Source organism: Phyllostomus discolor, chromosome 1 (genome assembly GCF_004126475.2).
Source record: "Phyllostomus discolor isolate MPI-MPIP mPhyDis1 chromosome 1, mPhyDis1.pri.v3, whole genome shotgun sequence".
NCBI lineage: Eukaryota > Metazoa > Chordata > Mammalia > Chiroptera > Phyllostomidae > Phyllostomus > Phyllostomus discolor.
The window spans coordinates 16730837-16751182 of record NC_040903.2 but is presented as its reverse complement, the minus strand read 5'-3'; the positions used below and the strand labels follow the sequence as shown (position 1 = coordinate 16751182).

The window sequence follows — 20346 nt, the reverse complement described above, 5'->3', positions numbered from 1 at the left end:
AAATATCTTACCAAAGTGCTGTATATTCAGTGGGCATGAATAAAAACTAATGATTCCTATCACCTACAAAGAGATTTCATAGAATGAATTACATAAATTAAGACATGGCCTTTTTAAGCTAAATGCCAGATATATGTTCTAGGTCGATGTTTGTTACCTTTGTGGAGTGAACTTGATGTAACACCTAAGAAAATATAACGTATTTTACACTGAGGATAGAACCTTAACATTTCCTCTGGCCATTTCTCCTGAACTAAATGCTGTCTTTTGAATCTGAGATCCAATTATCATCATTTGGAGAAAAATTCTGACTACCAATTTAATATAATTCTTTTTTTTAGCAGTCTGAGATACACGGAGGGAAGGTAACTATGTCCTTATTTAGGGCCAAATTGTCTAATTTATGTAATAAGCAAGTGTTGGGAATGAAGAAAGGATGTTCTGTACAATTTTTCTCAAATGATACAGATCGGATGTCCAGTAATTGGCTGCACATCCTGATTTTTGGTCAATTACTTACATTTGAGACCACATTTTATATATAACCTTTAGCCTCTCTTTCTTGAGGTTTTGCCCATTTATTCCAGTGGCTCCCATTTATATAATGCCTATTTCTGAGGAATTTAATGTAGTTTAGATTACTCATTAATTCTGATAATATAACTGCAATTTTGATCATTCCTTTACAGTGATGGAAACTGAGGCAACAATCATTTTAAGGTTCTCCTGAAGTCTTACTGTCCCTCATTTGGGACAATTTGCTTTCTAAGACAAATTGTCACCTCATATGCATTCAGCACTGATAGGTCGCCATATTCAAAGTTTCCACAGAGGCTGCCCCAAACTTTTATATTCTGCAGCTCATTAGTTGAGAGAGTTGCTTCAGTTTTTGCTACTGCATGTAAATCTGCTGAGAAAATTTTCTTCCACAGTCGCTAAAGCAGACATGAGGAGAAAATGGAGAGGACTCAAGAGGCTCCCTGGCAAAATCAGGGCAAGTTTTATTTCCTCATTATTAATCCATTATATTAGTTTTTGAAGGAGGTAGGTCGAGTAGCTTAACATCTCAGGCAATAACGCATCATGCCAGGCACAAGGCTCAGGATCCGTGTCTAGGAGTAAGGGTCCTCGAAATCCTATTAGTGGCATTTCAATGTTCAATATATTTAGTAAAATAAAGGCTTAAAACCATCCGTGGGAAGCAGCATGGGTGACAGTTGCAGCCCCTTGAAACATGTGAGTCTCTGGGTCTATTTTTTTACCCTGTATACAAAATGAAAATAATAAGCACAGAGTCTTGGCTTTTACCTGTCTGAATAATCACTCTGAAAGCAGGAAATCAGGCATCCAAACCAAAATCTGCCCCAATAGAGACACCTTCTTTTTAAAGAAAGAGATTGATAGTATGAATGGATACATCAAAGAAAATTTTAGTATGAGAATACATGTAGGGATAACTAAATGGCAGTGATTATTTATAATAACTGCTCAAAGATACTGAAGAAATGGAAATGAGAAAATAGGACATAGATTCCAGTTGTTGATCTGTAACAGAGCATGGCTTCCTCATACCTGCTTTACAATGCTATTCTTTTGGCAGAGTCCTTCCTGCAGTTTCCTTTCCTAACTTATAATTTTCCCCTTTTCTCTTAGGGGTTTAAATTTAATCTAAGTTACTAATGCCATATTTAACTGCCATCCTTAATTTTGATTTTTTTTAGAAAATAAGCAGCACTCACATTCCTATTGAATGTCTCAAAATTGTTACAGACTCTGAAGGTGTTTTATTTATTTGTTTGTTTGTTTTTGTATTTCAGATGTTTTTTAGTTCTTCAAATTTGTTGTTTATCAGGAGTGACTGAAATAAAAAATATAAATGAGTCCCACCATCACCATGGAAATAGCTTTAAGAGAAACCTGGTCTGATGAATATCATTGCTTCCCATTTTCAACCAGTAAATAGTTGCCATTGGTAAATAGACAGCCAATGAGTCTGTCAAGAATGCTCAAGATATGTTATATAATACAACATGCCTGTTCACGGGGTGTGAGGAGAGAGACTATGAAATAATTTATGTGAACTTCTTGATTTCATTACACAAGCACAAAAGCACCACCCATGCTTCTGAGAACATTGGACCACACACCCTTGAAGAAAGCTTTGCCTCCTTCATCACGGAGCAATCTTTCTCCAGCAGTCAAGTGTGCCTGTGTACATGATATCAGTTCCTTCGCCCCCTAACTGCATCATCATGTGGCAATGAACAGTGTCAAACAGGTGAGAAGTCAACCCAGACACTGCTGTGACAGACTGTGCAATCATCCAGCTGATGAACATGTAAGTATTCTTGGGATCTGGAAGCACTCCTTGTGCAGTGTCACAGGTACCGAAGCAGGCAGCTGGGTCGATGATGATACCTGGCACAGACACATTAAAGCCTTGGTACAGACCCTTGATCCCATCAGATTTGTAGATCTTAACCAGGTAGTCACTGAGGCCTTTGAATTCCCTTTCAGCTCCAGCTTTGCCCAGTTGGCTGCTAGATGGGTATGGACAAAATCAAGAGGATACACAAACGCAAAGAGATGGCCCCGGTAGCACCACCTGATGCCAGATTTCCTGCAAAGTAGCACCAAAACTGTGTTTTCTTGTCCATACCACCCAGGAAGGTCTGCTTGCATTTATCTTTTAAGGCAAAGTTGAGAGCCTGGGTGAGGAACTAGCTGGTGACATTGACCAGGTCACCACACCAGAAGGACAGGACTCCCTGCTCCTTAGGGATACGAACCATGCAGTCTATAATGCCCTTGTATTACTTCTCCGGGCTGACTTGCTTACTGGCATGCTACACTTGCAGCAGCAGCCTGACCTGCTCGATGGGTGCTACCGCTGTTTTAGAGATGGCCTCAGCCACTCTTCCTGCCAGGAAGTCCTTGGCAAAGAACACAGCATCATCTGTCATGTCAGGAGTGAGAGAACACAGAACTAGGTTCGTAACTGGCTGCAACTCCAGGGCTCTGAATGTGTTATATTTAATAGAGCCATGGTTACTACACGTTAATAGAATAATTTGAATAAAACAAAGAAAATATGCTGACAACACATATTTATTGTACCCTTCACAGGAGAAGATAAGCCCTGGCAGGGTAGTATAGTTGATTAGAGCATTGTCTCGACACACCAAGATTGCAACCAAGATTGCAACCATGATTGCAGGTTCTATCCCTGGTCAGGGCACATACAAGAAGCAACCAATAAATACCCAAATAAGTGAAAGAACAGATCTCTCTCTCTCTTTCCCACCCCTCCCCTCTCTCTCTAAAATCAATAAAAATTTAAATAATTAAAGAAGAAAACCTCCAACACTCTGTTCAAAAGAAAGGAAAGTAAGCACCATGGTGTGCAGTTAGAGCTGTAACTCAGGTGACTTTGGCTCCCTGCAATAAAAGCTGAACATCTTTGGGGAACGTGAAGTGATACAAGCAGCAATGACACACGAAACAACGCATGGAAAGTATTGCCCCACCGCCCTCTGTGAAAGCATGTGCTCATCATTGTTTTCTTTGTAAAAGCAAGAGGAGACAATCAATACATAGGGACAGAATGTAGCATTAATAGTTTATTTTTTCAGCCTTGTTTCTCCAAATAAGTATTTTTTAACATGGTAAATTATACTTATTACTATGTTGTTGAGATTTATTACTTATTACTTATTACTATGTACTTATTACAATGTTGTTGAGATTTTCACATTGTTCCTTCCAAGTACAAAGTGCAGTGATGCTGAAAACACCTTCCAATTCCAGACTTTATTGTAGATGCACTGAGTAGGACTACAATACCTTTGGCCTCTGCGACAAGTTACCACAAACTTTGTAGTTCAAAACAACACAAATTCAATTTCTTATAGTTCTGGAGGTCAGAGTTCAAAAATAGGTCTCACTGGAGTCAAGGGGTCAGCAGGGCTAGTTCTTTCTGAAGCTCTAGGGACAACCCAGCATTCCTTGGAGCTTAGCTCCACTCCCCCTTTCTTCGAAGCTAGTAGGTTAGCATCTTCCCATCTCTCCTCTTTCTCTTCCATAGTCACATTGCCTTTTTTAAAATTCTGACCTCCCGTTTCCTCTTTTTAAAAAATTATTTATTTATTTATTTTTAGAAAGAGGGGAAGGGAGGGAGAAAGAGAGGGAGAGAAACATTAATGTGTGGTTGCCTCTTATGTGGCCCCCACTGGGGACCTGGCCTGCAGCTCAGGCATGTGCCCTGAGTGGGAATCGAACCGACAACACTTTGGTTCACAGCCTGCGCTCAATCCACTGAGCTACACCAGCCAGGCTGTTTCCTCTTTTAAAGGCCCTTGTGATTATATAAATCCCACGAGGATATTAGGACTGAATAATCTAAGATAATCTTCTTGTTTCAAGATACTTAACTTACACCTTCCAAGTTGCTTGTGCTACATGAGGTAAGGTAGTCACAAGTTTTGAGGATTAAGATGTTTACATCTTTGGAGCCAGTATTCGGTCTGCACATCAAGTTTTGGTAGAACTAGATGATCTCAGCAATTAAATTCTCTAATTCTATATATTCACCAACATTTTTGTTGGTACATACAACTACTTACTTATTCACCCATCCAGTCATTAATGTATTCATTCCTTCATTTATTCATTAGTCAACAAACATTTATTCTATAACTATTGAGTGGGAATCCCAGAGCAAGTGGAATCACAAAATTAATTAAAAAAGAAATTCATACCCTTGTGGAATTGCATCTTTTGATACAGTTCCTAAATTGAATTCATGTGTTAATTATCCAGTATGTGCAAAGTATAGTCCACTTACAAATAAGTAGACACACTCCACTTTCACTTACTGGACAAGCATATAATATATTGTTTTCATTGAAATCATAGTTATTATTCCAGAAGTGAATTGTAAGATAGTGTAAGGAGCTATCCATGGGGATATATCATAGAACTGCTAAGGTTAAAACATAAAGGGAAGCCTGTAAGAGTACAGCACAGGGAGATAGACTGAGCAACTGACAGGCCGCTAGGGTGTCCGTAAAATTAAATTTTACCTGTTAGAAGAATAAGATCTTTTCTCTCTTCACTCAAGGGAGATTAATTCAAGAATATGCATTTTACACATGTTCTTCACTTCTCCTGATAAAATAAAAGTGCTAAAAGCTGTCACCCGGGGGGTGGATTTTACTTTCCTTTTTATTCTTCCTCCTGAGAAGAAATGTTTTGCTTAACTTCTATTACACACAGAATAGCATAATAAGCATTTTTATTTGGATTCCTGGTGGAAGGATTTAACAAATGTTCAATGAAAGACCATGTGTTTTTTTTTTAATTATTATATCAGCATAGACAGCAAATTCCCTCTGCTATTAAAAATGTCCAGTTAGGCAACAATCTGGTAATGCCACATGAAAAAAACCTGACAAGTCACTGAAAGAAAGAAACTCTCATTCTCCATAGACAGGCCCAAGAACCCCCATCTGGCCCTGGGCTCGCTTTTTCGCTTGTCCGAGTTTCTGTCTCTCCTGGAGCTACCACACATTTTTATCATAGCCACCGTTCGCACTCCTCCTGGGATACTGAGGGATGCTTCGTGTACCGCTTCAACCCTACACAGCATGAGCTGTGCTTTTGGCTTCTGCTGTTTTAACTTCAGGTTAAAATACTGCACTTTGAAGCTGCTCCCGAGACACTGAAGTAGCCTTTTGAGTTTGCTATGAAGCATGAGCTTTGAACTTCCTCTGAGCTCTTCTGCTTCCTCCAAGCCATCCTAAGCGTTTTCCATTCTCTTTACAATTAAAAGAAGAAGGCCTGATGAAGTGATTTGAACTTTGTGTTAATATGTATTATTGACTTTATGGAATACCACTTTCAGAAAACATTTTAACAGGAGCCATCGATACCAAAAGCCTGTGCCTCAAACATCTGTTGATTAATGCGTGGCATATCTGACTGCAACATGCATTTTACCTCATTCAGATTTAATGTACTGTAAGTAACTAAAACATTGCTTTGGTATAATATTATTGAATAGGATATACAATTTATGTTGGGTGTTTTAAAGCCAAGTGCCCAGCGACAAATAAATGTTGTCCTTGTAAAAGCTTATTTAAAAATCACTTAGCTCTAGAATCCTCCCTACAGAACCCCACAGAAAACAAATTTAACTCATCTGCTGTTAAGGATATATCTGTAGAAGTTTAAGAAATAACTGCTTAAAAAGATGAGAATTCAGCTTTGCTGGACCGTCTTTCAGAGTCTTCCATCATTCATTTGTGTTGCTGTCAGACTTGAGCCTGAAATGGAGAAAGCAGAGGTTACTTTTGAATTCCACGTTCCTTTCCACAGTAGGAAAAGATGTTGAGAAACAGAGGTATGACAATAAAAGCTACAAAAAATGGATGCTGTTAAGAGAAAAAAATGTTTTATAGTCTAGCCAGTATCAATCCCACTTGTGACAACCACAGTTGCTGTGAGAAATAGTACAGACCAAGGTCTAGATAGGCAATCAGCCTGTGAGACTTCCATGGGCATTACAAATTACCTAGAGCCACGCCCTCAGAGTAGAGATGAAGACAATGAGGCTTGAAGAAGATAAAGAGGTTTCTCTTGAATCTCTCATCTCTTTGGAAGAAGGAGGTAATGTGCGAAGGGCATTCATGAAGAAATCTTTCTGTTGTAATTCAAAACCTCCAAACTGAATCAGCTTGAGATAAAAAAATAAAATAAAATTGATCAGGTCATGTAAGCAAATCGTGAAATGAGTAGAGGTTGAGCCACACTGGGGTGTGACTGGAAATCAGTACTTGAATGTAGTCGGCTCTCTTCTCCCTGCATCCCATGTCAGCATCATGCTCCCTTTAAATGAGCATCACAAATATAACAGCAGGTGTCATGTTCTTTGATTCTAACATCCTCTCACCTGCAAATTAAATTCCCTGTTATTCCTGTTTCAGAACTCAAAATCATAAGAAAGAAGTCTAGTTGGTTTGGCTTGAGTCCTCTGATCATACCTTGGACCAAGGAAAGATGAGATTATTTTTTCCATTCTGTGTAGCAAAGAAAGAAACAATTTTTTAAGGAAAATAAAGATGAGAGGGTGTCGGGCATAGGGAACAAAAGCTCCACCCCTAGGTTCTGGGGTGTAAGGGTAACTAAGAAAGAGCACCGGGTTTTTGAAGTGTGTGTGCTTGCACTCTAGCCAGAGTGTTTTATATCCAACATGATCCAGTTTGTCTGCCCAGACTATTCATCATGGAAATTAATTTTAATAAGGCTGTCAAATCAGCTGGGGTTAGAAGGATCAACTCTTTCTTAAGTTATCCTTTTTTAAAATTCCATTACATGAAACCTAGTAGCTATATATGATTATATGAAATAATAGGTGCAAATAAGTGAAATGATTATTTCAGATTGCATCAAATTACCTGCTTCCAAGAATGGCCTAATTTAGATTTCTCCCTAATTGCTCTTTTTCCCTGAGACCACATTTAATGCTTTCTTCAAAAAGATCATTTTCTCTATTTGGTGGTATACATTAGGAAAATATTTTAATGAAATAAACCTATTTCTACTGTTCATATATAGACACTTTGTGACAGAGTGTCTTATAGCCTTTTAATTGCCAAACAACAAACTGTTGCTTCCCATAGGCAAGCACCTAATGTATACAGAAACCCAGCAATCCTCTGAGCTGGATGGGATGTTACAAGGGACAAGCCCTGTGTTTTGGTTATCCAACTACCACTAGCATACTAATTATACCAGTGTCTAGAACATTTTTTGATTTTTACAAGAAAATAAAGATTAGTTTGCTATAGCTGTTGTTTTGTGAATAAAATTTGGAAGAGAGGAGAAAAACAGCTGTCCGACTTCTATTCTCCAATGAAATATAGGAATATAACAAATATGGACATTTATTAAATATATTTGTTAGACATATATGTGTATAAAGATGTATATATGTGTATACATGCATGCTATATATAACATGTGCATATGTGTATGTATGTATGATATATACTCATATGTATATATGTATATATTGATATATGTATATACACACACACACACACACACACACAAGAAGCTTACTAATAAGATCCAGCTTTAGACCCAATTAGTGAACCTGAGTGAACCCAATGCAGTTTTAATTATGAGTTCTACTTAGGAAGAGAAGAGACAGCAAATTTAGAGAGGTGCTTTGTGGATGTAATCTGTGATGTTGACAGTAACACTGATACAGGTATCAGGACCCTTCATCCTCATTCATACTCACAGCTCTGTTGTATTACAGGGTAAAAGGGGAAAATTAAAGAAAACAGCCCACCAAAAATTAACCTTGGAATATTTTATTAGTCAAATTGTGTTTCCTATGTCATAAGAAACTGTTTTTTTACCTGCTCTTATAGAGAGAAACATTCACTAACATCTTACAAACTAAAATATTAGGGTAGCTTCTTCAGTCATGTCTCAATTCAGTACCTCTTGTAACCATAGCAACCCACATGTATAAAGGAGCAAGACAAGATGCTCCTAATTCTGTTTTGTGTGAGTGTACTTTCTAATATCAGATATGCCACAATTTATAGCTCCAACAAACGATACATGTCATATTATTATTTTCAAATTATTTAATTATTCTTCTCTCATTTGAAATTACAAGGAAAGCAATGGAGACAACAGAGTATCAGCTGTACTTTGGTTTACATCTCTCCATCTTGAATATTGTGTCTGTGTTCTTGTAACAGACAAAATAGGCCACCTGAAAGCCGGACCTAGTATCTCCACAGAGTTTTGTGAAACTGTAACTGGGCCTTCTCAGATGGAGATAGAACACATGAAGCAGAGTGGGAAGAGGACACACAGCACAGCAGAAAGAGCACAAACAGTAGAGTGGGACTGGTCTGTTTTGAAACCTAGTCCTACACATCCCACCCAGAAAGAATTTAAGTGAGTCACACCCATATCTGAGTCTGTTTCCCTGTTTCCAAAACAAGGATATTGATAAACATACCTGAAATGCACTGAGATAATTTAATGAGATTACATATATAAATCCCCTAGCATCAAGTGAACTAAACTACACCAAAACCTAGCAAATGATCTGAATCGGTCTTCTCTCCCTTTCAATAGTCACAAGATAAGTAGAAAGTGAGAACTGTAACATTGTTTGGATGACCGGCAAATACAAAGTCAAGGTTCAGAAAAATAATAGCTTTTCAGCTGAATCTGGAATTCCTGTTGCTATGTGGCATTGATTCCAATGTGTAAAACCCAGACGTTGCCCCCATTGGCGACTGGGTGTGTCTTTTACACAGTCTGTACACCTGCTGGGTTCTCCAGGCACCTAGTCAGTGCGGCTCTTAGCAACATCTGGAGAGGGCAGCTTTATGAGGTAGTTCCAATGAGCTTTCTAGGGTGACACTGATGCTCTAAGCCATTTAAAGGAGCTGATATTTTAAAGGTCTGAAGTGTCTAGAGTTCTATTAAGAAAGCAGGTTTGGAGACTGGAGAATGTTGTACAGTAGTGGTTTTCCTCAGCATCTCACACTGTTTCATAAAGCAGATACAACATGCTCTCTTGAACTTGCCATGGCAGAATGAATGGAATCGTGTAGTACAAAAGGCACCAGTCCCTCCCCCAATTTTTTTTTCCAGGCATATAAGGAGGTTGGCAAAAGTCACAAATGTCTCTTCACATTTCCTTTTCCCAAGAACAAGTCCAGGTACTCCCAAATTCCTTCAAGCTAGCTGTGAAAAAAATAAACTTTAGAGCAACCTCTGGCTTATTATTTTTAATACCCATGATATATTCTAAAAAGTAAATTTTAAGCCACCAAGGTCATGCTGATACATTAGTAGTCATTTTCCAGCTGTCACGGGGAGGGAGAGGTAGCACAGGGCTTTGCATTCTGTGTCAGCTGAAACCAGTTCTAATCCCAGCTCTGTCACTAAGCAATTAATGTGAACATATGTGAACCACTCAATAGCTCTGGACCTGAGGGCCCTCATCCATGCAGATAAGTTATTTCTGAACTCCATTCCAGGACTAAGATCCTAAGATCTGTACTCTCATTTGGCTATACTTGGATAGCCAGACAGCTTGCATGCTTTCTCAGAAGTGTTATCTTCCTTGAGAGCACTTTCACACAAGGTTATTAGGTAAGTAAAAAGAAAAAGAAAAAAGAAAGAAAAAAAAACTCTGTTTGCAAAGGAAAAAAAACTCTTTTCACTATGCCTCACATTAATATTTAATTCACTAATATTATCAGGTTCATGTACACGACATTTTCTATTCATTTCATTATTTTTTAGCAAGTGTGGATTTTTGTGAACATGATATACTGGACAAACAAATGATAACTATATCATTTGTCAGCTTCAAGTCTCTTTAAATACTTCCAAAGTGGAGACACCATTTAAAATGACTTTTTAAAATCTTTTACTGGCATCCAAATTGGAAACAAAAAACTAAAATTCCTATTATTTGCAGATGACATGATACCATATATTGAGAGCCCTGAAGACACCACCAAAAAACTACTATAACTAATCAATAAATTCCATAAACTAGCAAGATAAACAATAAGTATTCAGAAATCAGTTGTATTTTTATACAACAATAATAAGCTATCAGAAAGGGAAACTAAGAAAACAATCCCATTTACAAGTGCATCAAAAATAAAAATAAAGTACTTAGGAATAAATTTAACCAAGGAGGGAAAAGACTTGTACTCAGAAAACTATTAGACCCCTGACTGGTGTAACTCAGTGGACAGAGTGCAGGCTGTGAACCAAAGGGTCGCTGGTTTGATTCCCAGTCAGGGCACATGCCTGGATTGCAGTCCGGGTCCCCAGTGGGGGACGCATAAGAGGCAACCACACATCGATGTTTCTCTCTCTCTTTCTCATTCTCTTCCCCTTTCTCTAAAAATAAATAAATAAAATTTTAAAGAGAAAACTATTAGACACTAAAGAAAGAAATTGAAGAAGATGCAAGTAAATGGAAGTGTATACTATGTTCATGGGCAGGAAGAATTAACATTGGTAAAATGTCCATACTACCCAAAGCAATGTACAGATTCAACACAATTTCTATCGAAATATCAAGGGCATATTTCACAGAACTAGGAAAAAGAATTCAAAAATGTATAGGAAACTGCAAAAGGCCCTGAGTAGCCACAGTGATCTTGAGAAAGAAAACCCATGCTACCTGATATCAAGCTACACCACCTATTATCAAGCTATACTATAAGGCCATAGTAATAAAAACAGCATTGTACTGGCATAAAAGCAGACACATAGATCAGTGGAACAAAATAGAGAAGCCAGAAATAAACCTACACCATCATGGTCAATAAATATTTGACAAAGAGGGAAAGAAGTTACAATGGGAGAGCATCTATTTAAAAAAAAATGGTGCTGGGAAAGGACAGACACATGCAAACAAACTGAAACTAGACCACCTTCTTACACCATATACAAGAATAAACTTAAAATACATTAAAGATTTAAATGTAAGTCTCCATAAAAGTCCAAGAAGAGAAAAAACCAAGGCAGTAAAATCTCAATCATTTCTCTTAGCAGTATTTTTACTGGTATATCTCCTCAGGCAAGGGAAACCAAAGGAAAAAAAAAATAAGCAAATGGGACTACATCAAACTAAAATGCTTTTGCACAGCAAAGGAAACCATAAAAAAAAAGCAAAGTACAACCTACTAAATGGAAGAAGATATTTGTCAATGATACATCTTATAAAGGATTAATGTGAAAATAAACAAAGAACTCATTCTGCCCCACACCCAAACAAACAAACAAACAAACAACCCAATTATAAAATGGGCAGACGGCCTGTACAGGAACTTCCCTGAAAAGGATGTACAGATGGCCAATACACGTGTAAAAAAAAATGCTCAACAGCTCTAATCGTCAGAGAGGTGCAAATTAAATCCACAGTGAGATAACACCTCACACCTGTCAGAATGGCCATCATCGATACATCGACAAACAACAAGTGCTGGCCAGGATGTGGAGAAAAGGGAACCCTAGTGCACCGTGGGCAGGACGAATATGGGTGCAGCCACTGTGGAAAACACTAGGGAATTTCCTCAGAAAATTAAAAATGAAACTGCTTTCTGACTCAGAGATTTCACTTCTGGGCATTTATCAGAAGAAACCAAAAACACTAATTTGAAAGGATATATGCACCCCTATGTTCATCGCAGCATTGTTTACAATAGCTGGGACACGGAAGTGCACAAAAATAGAGGAATGGACAAAAAAGCGGTGGTACATATACACAATGAAATAGTATTTGGCCATAAACAATGGCATCTTAGCACTTGCAACAGCATGGAAGGACTTAGAGGGCATTATGCTAAGTGAATTGAGGATGGAAAATACAGCATAGGGAATGTAATCAGTGCAGACTGCAATAACGCTGTATGGTGCCAGATGGGTACTGGGAATATCGGGGGGACGCCCTGTAAAGATATAATTGTCAGAGCACTGTGCTGCACACCTGGCACCAACACAGCACAGTACTGACTGTAAACTGTAAATGGAAGAATAATGTTTTTTTTTACCTCTATTTAGTATTTGCCTTCATTTTTATTTTGATGCTCAAGTTACACTTACGATTAGTTTACTTTCAAACTCTACATGTGTTGCACCAGCATCTATGGTGAATCTGCCAGTGGATAATACGATGACTTTGGTTCACCAGAACGGCAGCTATCAGTCATGAACGAATTTCTTCACTGACACAGATCTAGTGATGCTCACGTGTCATGATACCCGTAATTGTCCATCACAGCTCCTATTGTCTTTTACTCCTGTGCACTACGTGGTGTTACAGCTTAAATCCATGTCTATCAAACATCATTTCCATAAAATTGTATTGAAGCAAATTGCTGGGTATGATATCATACTCTGCAGACTCCTGGCACCCTGGGCTCAAGACGAATGATGACAGACTTGAGGCTCATCACGTCTATAATTCTAGCCCCACTGCAGCTGTGCAAATACTTAGATTAAAAACAAATGAATTATCCATTTGAAATACGTTTGCAAGGGCAAAATGTTGCAAGTGGTAATGTTGCAAATATTTATTTGTGTAATCATTGAGACACATAGAACCTGTGTCTATGCAGATCTAATTGTCTATGTCCAGTTTTTGTTACTGAACACTTTACTGTTTTAGAATTCATGAGCTCCTTTTTTAAACCTGGTAACAGTACCAAGAGGCTGAAGAACCCATTTGTGATGGAGGAAGCTGGACTAAGAATTGCTTCATCAACCTATACCAGCTATCTTCAATTGGTGTGACATAAAAACTTGTGAAACATGTAATACCTGACTATGTAGTCACGGGCACTGACCTCTTTTCCTTTAGATTATCAAACAACCAACATAGATGGTAAGGTGTGAATGAATCACAATTATACCTATTTTGTCAGATTGACAAAAAATATATTTGTGTTTATGCCGCAGAATTTTCGTAATTAGTTTATGCATGCCAAGAGATGAAAAAGGTTGAAAATCACTGACCTATACTGATATATCTGATTTGAATTTGAAGGGTTTATGCTTTCCTACACATGCATTGCACACGGTCAGAGATAACCCCAGGCAAAGGTACATCCAGCTTATACACTGAGGAATCTTGTAGGAGACTTAGGCATATCAACTATAGTCTCTGGAGAAGACACAGAGAAAGCGGCCTCACCTTCTGTGCACAAAAAAATAAGTAGATTTCGATACCGGTGTCTGCGAGGTGCCAATCACACATCAGCCACCCTATCGCACATAATATACGCAGTGAACACCGAGTCAAGCCCTCGTCTCAAAGGCCTCAAGCGGTGAAGAAAACAAGCAAACAAATAAAAGCCAGTGACAATGACTGCTGCTTCTTTAGATGACACGTGCAAATACCTCCCATGGTGCACAGCTCTACCCGAGGATCATGCATCCTTTTTTGAACATCCCAAAGGTTCTGAGAGAGACAGAAGTATGACATCCAAAAGGCAGTAGAGTATTAGTAAATTTGCCGCTTGACTTAACACATTCAGACTTTCGTGAATTTTCTCAACATGAGTCGGCCAGTCAATGATGATTCAAGGATAAGTGAGATTGCTAAAATGACTTTCCACATCAGCTAACGGTACCACAGAACTTAGGGTCAGCATTGACTTTGCATGGAAGTACAGTACTAAAAGGCACATGGCTTCTCTTCCTATCTTTCTTCCTTAGCATCCCAGCAGCGATAGCACACATGGATCAAGTACATAATGATTAATGGGCTCACTCAACACCAGTAACAGTAATGCACACATAGGTGTGTATACATAACGTGCAGCTACAGCTGGGCTTACCTAGTCCTTGTTTCTAAGAAAACCAGAGAAGACATTAGTGTTAAAATATCCAGTGCTACTGGACATGCAATTTAGTAGTTACACACAGAAGAAACTTTAACAGCACAGGGGAAGAGGTGCCTCCATGATCTCTCAGGTCTGATTTATGGTACATTAGTGACCCTGACTGCATGTACTTTTGCGTGATTTCTCTCCAGGTAACGATAGACCATAATAGAGAATTGATTTAACATGTCCAGTGTATCCAGCTCAAGGCATCCAGGCAACATTCAAACTGCAAAGTGGCATTCAAACTGCAAACCAAATGCCGTGTTTATAGAGCAACTGGTTTCAGAATCAGGTACACGATATACATCCCCCATGTCTTTTTGAATACGTCCCTTAGCCTCATTGATCTTGCAGAATGTGGATAAACAAATCTAAAATTGCTACCATCATGCTATTAGAATTGACTGAATGCTTTCACTGAAACAATACTAACCCCGATAAAAAACCACTAGAGTTTGAAGAAGTCTCGGAAAATCTTCTTGCTAAAATTAAATATGGGTTTCTATGAGTAAGAAAGGCAAAAATGTAAAAGTTGTTTTTACCAACAAAAGAAAAACTTCATGTAAAGATATAAAGCTACAGCTTTTAGGAGAAAACATTGGAATTAATAAAGAATATATAGTAATTTCATTCTTAGAAAAAATGGAAAACTACATGACCTGGAGAGAGAAACTGAGACCGTCCACAGACGAAGGTGAGAATGTGACCCTATGTCAGGAACGGTTAAGCTTAAAAGTCTATTTCTTTAACATGAGGATGTTTCCATGTCACCATATTTTGTTTTCATTAATTCGTTTGTTCCTCTATCCATGTACAAAGACTTACTTAGTCTTATTCTAGGTGCATCCACTCAACATTTAAGTGGTTACCCATGTGGACTATTCTGTTATATCCCAGGGATTCTGAGATTCTCTTTATGGAGGATGAATAGACAATAGAAATTCAACATGAAATTATCATGTGAGAGAGAATTATGTTGTCTTCGAAGAATTATTTCACCTTTAATCTGACATGATGTTGTTGTTGTTAACCAGAGGGGGGTGATGTATCTTTTTAATATGCACAAGTTACAAGTAGTTTCTTGTTGAATTTGCTTGCTTGAAAGGAGAAAGGTATATATAAACATTGTTAATTATAAGTCCATTTAATTAGTTAGAAAATAAAATTTTGTTTCCTCCTGCTCCATATGTAATAGTAATCAAAATTCAAAATTCTGAAATGAGAGTTTATTGTTTAAGACCTAGACAACATTTGTTAAAAGTTACAAAATAAGACAGTGTCAATATCTTCTTTGCCTATCTAGTTCAAAGACAGTTGAAATGCTGTTATTTAAAAACATATTTAGCTTAAACACTACCCACCAGCCATCTGATCTTTTTTTGTTGTTTTTTGATTTCACACTTCATTCTGATGTTAAATTTCAAGTACTTTCCCACAATGACAACTTTCTGAGTTTTTAACCTCAAGAGCTTGAAAGGAAAAATATACAAAGTCTCCTAAGCACATCAGGTACATTTCTCCAAAGTGTACTTGACATGGGGAGATCTTACTTACATCACAGTGACAATTAGAACTGAGAGAAAATACACATTAGCACGTATTTGCTTCAATGAATCAATCAGCAAGCATATATTGAGTAAAGTGCCTTTGCATTCTTACTCAAAAAGGAAAAACGCATTCATCATAAACAATTAAGAAAAGCATGTTCCTTGATTTTCCATTATTTTTGTGTGTACTTGACAACCGAGAATATTTTTTGAAAGCCAAGTGATTCTACTTAATGTTGGCAGAGTATTACTACACATAAATCTAATATTCCAGTGGTTTCAATATAAAACAGAGGTTATCTATACAACAGATTTAGCTCTGCCTAAGTAGCATTGCTTGCAAGTGCTAGAATGAAGAGCAAGCTGTATACAACACAAGTGCTATTGTATGTGTGCTGATTATTGAGCCGTGGAGGTAAATCTAGACACAAGGATCTACAACAGAAGAATGCGTGTGCTAAGAGACAGATGATCAGTTCAATTGAGTCAGAGATCTTCTCTGACTGCTTTAGCTAAAATGCTCAATTCTTTTCTAATTCTATACAAGCTATTTTATTATTTAGAATAAAATTTTGCACAGAATACATGTCCGCCTCTTCTTCAATATCATTAAATGGTTATTAGAGGCTGCTGCTCAGGAAACATAAATTCAATCATACAAGACGTGTAGTGTTTCAGTAGAGAAGGTGATAAATTGCTTTGAGGAGAGATGGATAAAAGAAAAAATAACAATAAAAGCCCACGGTAGATGCAGCATTCATGAGGAACACAGTGAGTCAGCTGTCATAGGTAACTGCACTTTTGGGGGGCTGACAATAAAATAAGGGCAAAGCTAATTCTACAAAATGACTCAAACCAAAGAAACCATCAGCAAAATGAAAAGGAGACCCACTGTTCTCCGAAATATGGGAGAACATATTTGTCAATGATAAATTGAACAAGGGTTTAATCTCCAAAATATGTTTTAAAAAAACCTCATATGACTCAACACCAGGAAGACAAACAGTCCAATTAAAAATGGGCAAAGGACATGAATAGACACCTATTTAGGGGGATGTACAGAGGGCTCATAGACGACATGAAAAAACACTCAGCGTCACTAGTCATCAGGGAGATGACCATCATTATAAAATGGCCATCATTAATAAATCAACACACAAGTGCTGGCAAGGATGTGGAGAAAAGGGAACCCTAGTGCTTTGTTGGCAGGAATGCAGACCTGTGCAAGTACACTGGGAAGCAGTATGGAGGTTTTCTCACAAAATTAAAAATGGAATTGCCTTTTGGCCTAGTGGTTCCACTTCTGGAAATATATCCAAAGAATCCCAAAATACCAGTTCAAAAGAATATATGCACCCTTATGTTCATAGCAGTGTTATTTACAACAGCCAAGATTTGGAAATAACCTAAGTGCTCATCAGTAGATGAGTGGATGAAAAAGTTATGGTACATTTATGCCATGGAATACTATGCAGCAGAAAGAAAGAAGGAATTCTTACCTTTTGTGAGAGTGCAGATGGTACAGAAAAATATTAAGCTAAGAGAAATAAGCTGGGCAATGAAAGACAAATACCTTATGATCTTCATATGGGCTGCAGGTTTAGAGCATGTAACTGGAATCTAAGGAATAAAATAAACTAATGAGCAAAATAGAACCAGAGGCACAGAAATAAGGAACAGATTGACAGATGTAATAGGGAAGGGGAGGGCGGAACTAGTTGAAAGAAGGTGGAGGATTTAGACAAAGAACATACGTGCATCACCCATAGACATGAACAACAGTGTGGGGACTGATTATGGAAGTGTGGGTTTAGGAGATGTGGGGCAAAGAGAGAAAAATTGTAATAGTATAAACAAAATTTAAAAAAATAAAGTTGTGAACCACCCTCCCCAAAATAAATAACCAAACAAACAAACAAACAAAATTACTGGAACTATAGGCTTAGAAGTACACTTTCTCACTAAAGTCAATATTGGCACGTGTCCGTCTGGACCCCTTCCCAACAAACACGGAAACATCACTCAGGAGATTCAAAAGGGCATTCATTGGCATTGGGCTGCAGGTTTAGAGCATGGATGGGATATTTTGGGTTCTGAAGGAAAAATAGAGTTAGACATTTGTTTATTTCATTTTACAATCATCTTCATCTTACTCCTTATAGGTGTCCCGCTTGGATATGAACAAGGAATCAGAGTGACAGTGAAGTTAATACTCAAACACAAGGGGTGTTTGAATGGGGGGAGGGAGAGACATCACTCTTCCTGGGTTATTTTCCCTCCTAGAGGACCCTGGGATGGAGGAAGAGAGAAAGAGAGACAGAGAAAGAGAGAGAAATTGATTTATCTGGAATCAATGTAGCTTCTTCAATGCAAATGAGCTGGTGTTGCTTGCCCTAGTAGAAGTTTAAGTACAGCACAGGTAGATAATAAATAAAACAGGGACAGTTTTTTAAGGCAGTGGTTTTCAACTCTGGCACTTTAGAATGACCTAGAAGAGCTAATTTATAATAATCCAATTCTGGGTCCTAACCCAGACCAATTAAATCAAAATTTCTGGAAAGAGAAATCTCCATAGGTAGTTTTAATAAGAAGCAAGGGTTGTACAATTACTGGTGTAAGGGTACGTAGAACAAGATGAGGTATATCTTGACACAGTTGAATATTTATCATGTTATTTGAATTTGTGAAGACTGAATCTGTAAACATGCTATGGTGATAAATAGCATCCAGGTCTTGAACACCATAAATAGATACAATAAACATTGTGAGAAGACCCATTGACCTCAAGACACTTATTTAAACATAATGAGATTCCTCCAGATACTAAATATCCTTTACATGCTCTGACAGAATGCTACATCTTAAGGGCTAAGTACACAACTTGTTTTGTCATACCAACAAAGTGTATTTGATCATTTGCCAGACATTTAGCCAACGAGATTTTTACATTTTTGTTAGTGTTGCATATGGGGTAAAATGTGAAGATAACTGGAAATATTCTGAGTTGCATCCTATTGTTCTGAACTGTTGCTACACATGAGCTCCAGTTAAGTTCTGCACTAAGGTTTTGGTGATAACTGGACATATCTGAATGTTTTACCTTATTTCTAAAATTAAGTTAATATTTACCATACATGACCATATAGTATGGTCTGTCTAAAGAGGAAGTTAAACATAAAATAACAATGCATAGTGTGGCTATGAGTATAATTTATTAGGAAGCTAGTTTTATATACTACATGGCCCAGGTTTTCCTTAATATTTCTCTTATACTGGACACACACACATTTGGTTTTGGAAGACTATGTGATAAAGCTGAACTAGTTTATCTGCACTCCCTGGAGCAGGAAATACAGTTTCCACTTACAGCCAGGGTTGTAAGGGTGAAGCTGTAGTCATCCTGAAAGGTGATGTTCCGTCTTACTTAAAATCAAGGGATAGAGGGATAAGAGAAAAATTCAGACAGGTTGTGAGGACTCTGAATGTAAAAGGTGCTAACTCTTCACATCAGAAGTGTATTTCAGGGAGACTATTATGTGCCCAGGAATGCATGGGAGGAGTATTAAAAATTAAGATGGATTAAGTAGAGAGAGTCAAAACTTCAGCATAGAGCTTCTAGAGGCATCAGCGTGGCCCCAAAAGAAACAACAACTGGCCATTGTGAGATCTGGTTTTAGAGAGGTCTCATGTTTGGGAAGAAGACCCAACAACAGCTGCAACCTTCATGGAATAAAAGACGAGGCAAGACCAGGTGTACCTCAGCGGATCCCAAAGGGGACAGATGGGCAGATAGGACCAGATGTTGCCTTCACAACCCTATAAACATCACCACCAGCCACTCCTTCATACTTTAGGGAAAACCAAGCAAACGGTACAAAGAAACTGCATGTGGCTAACATTTTTTTTTACCATCCAACCAAACCAAATTGATTTTAAAATAGAAATGATTTCCTTGTGCAGTGTTAAAGTCAAACTTCCTGCTTGCCTCAATCTGTGGCCTGGATTTGTACCTAATTCGGAATGTGTATCAACAGCATAAACACACACGCACGCGTATCGTGGAATGAACTTCTCTGAATCTCTCTAGGTTGTTGATTACCCAGAATTCAAATAAATCTAGCTATGTTAAGCTTACCATATAAAATCTCATTAAATTCTTGCCCTATATCTGGATTTCGCATGTCCCTTCTGGCCACCCAGTGTTCTTCACTATTTGCTCAGTGCTAGACTCACTTGAACCTCAGGTGTGCCACAGCTTTTAAGGTGATTCTCGTCAATCAGGCCACCAACCTGAGACCATGTAGCTCATATATTAGACAAATTCAAGTTAAATTATACTCTTTATACTG

The 20346-nt window shown here is 37.9% G+C and overlaps 1 pseudogene; it reads right to left on the bottom strand.

The window, feature by feature from the left end:
• Positions 1–1809: 1809 nt before the first annotated feature.
• LOC114492731 lies at positions 1810–2963 on the bottom strand (annotated as a pseudogene).
• Positions 2964–20346: the final 17383 nt, after the last annotated feature.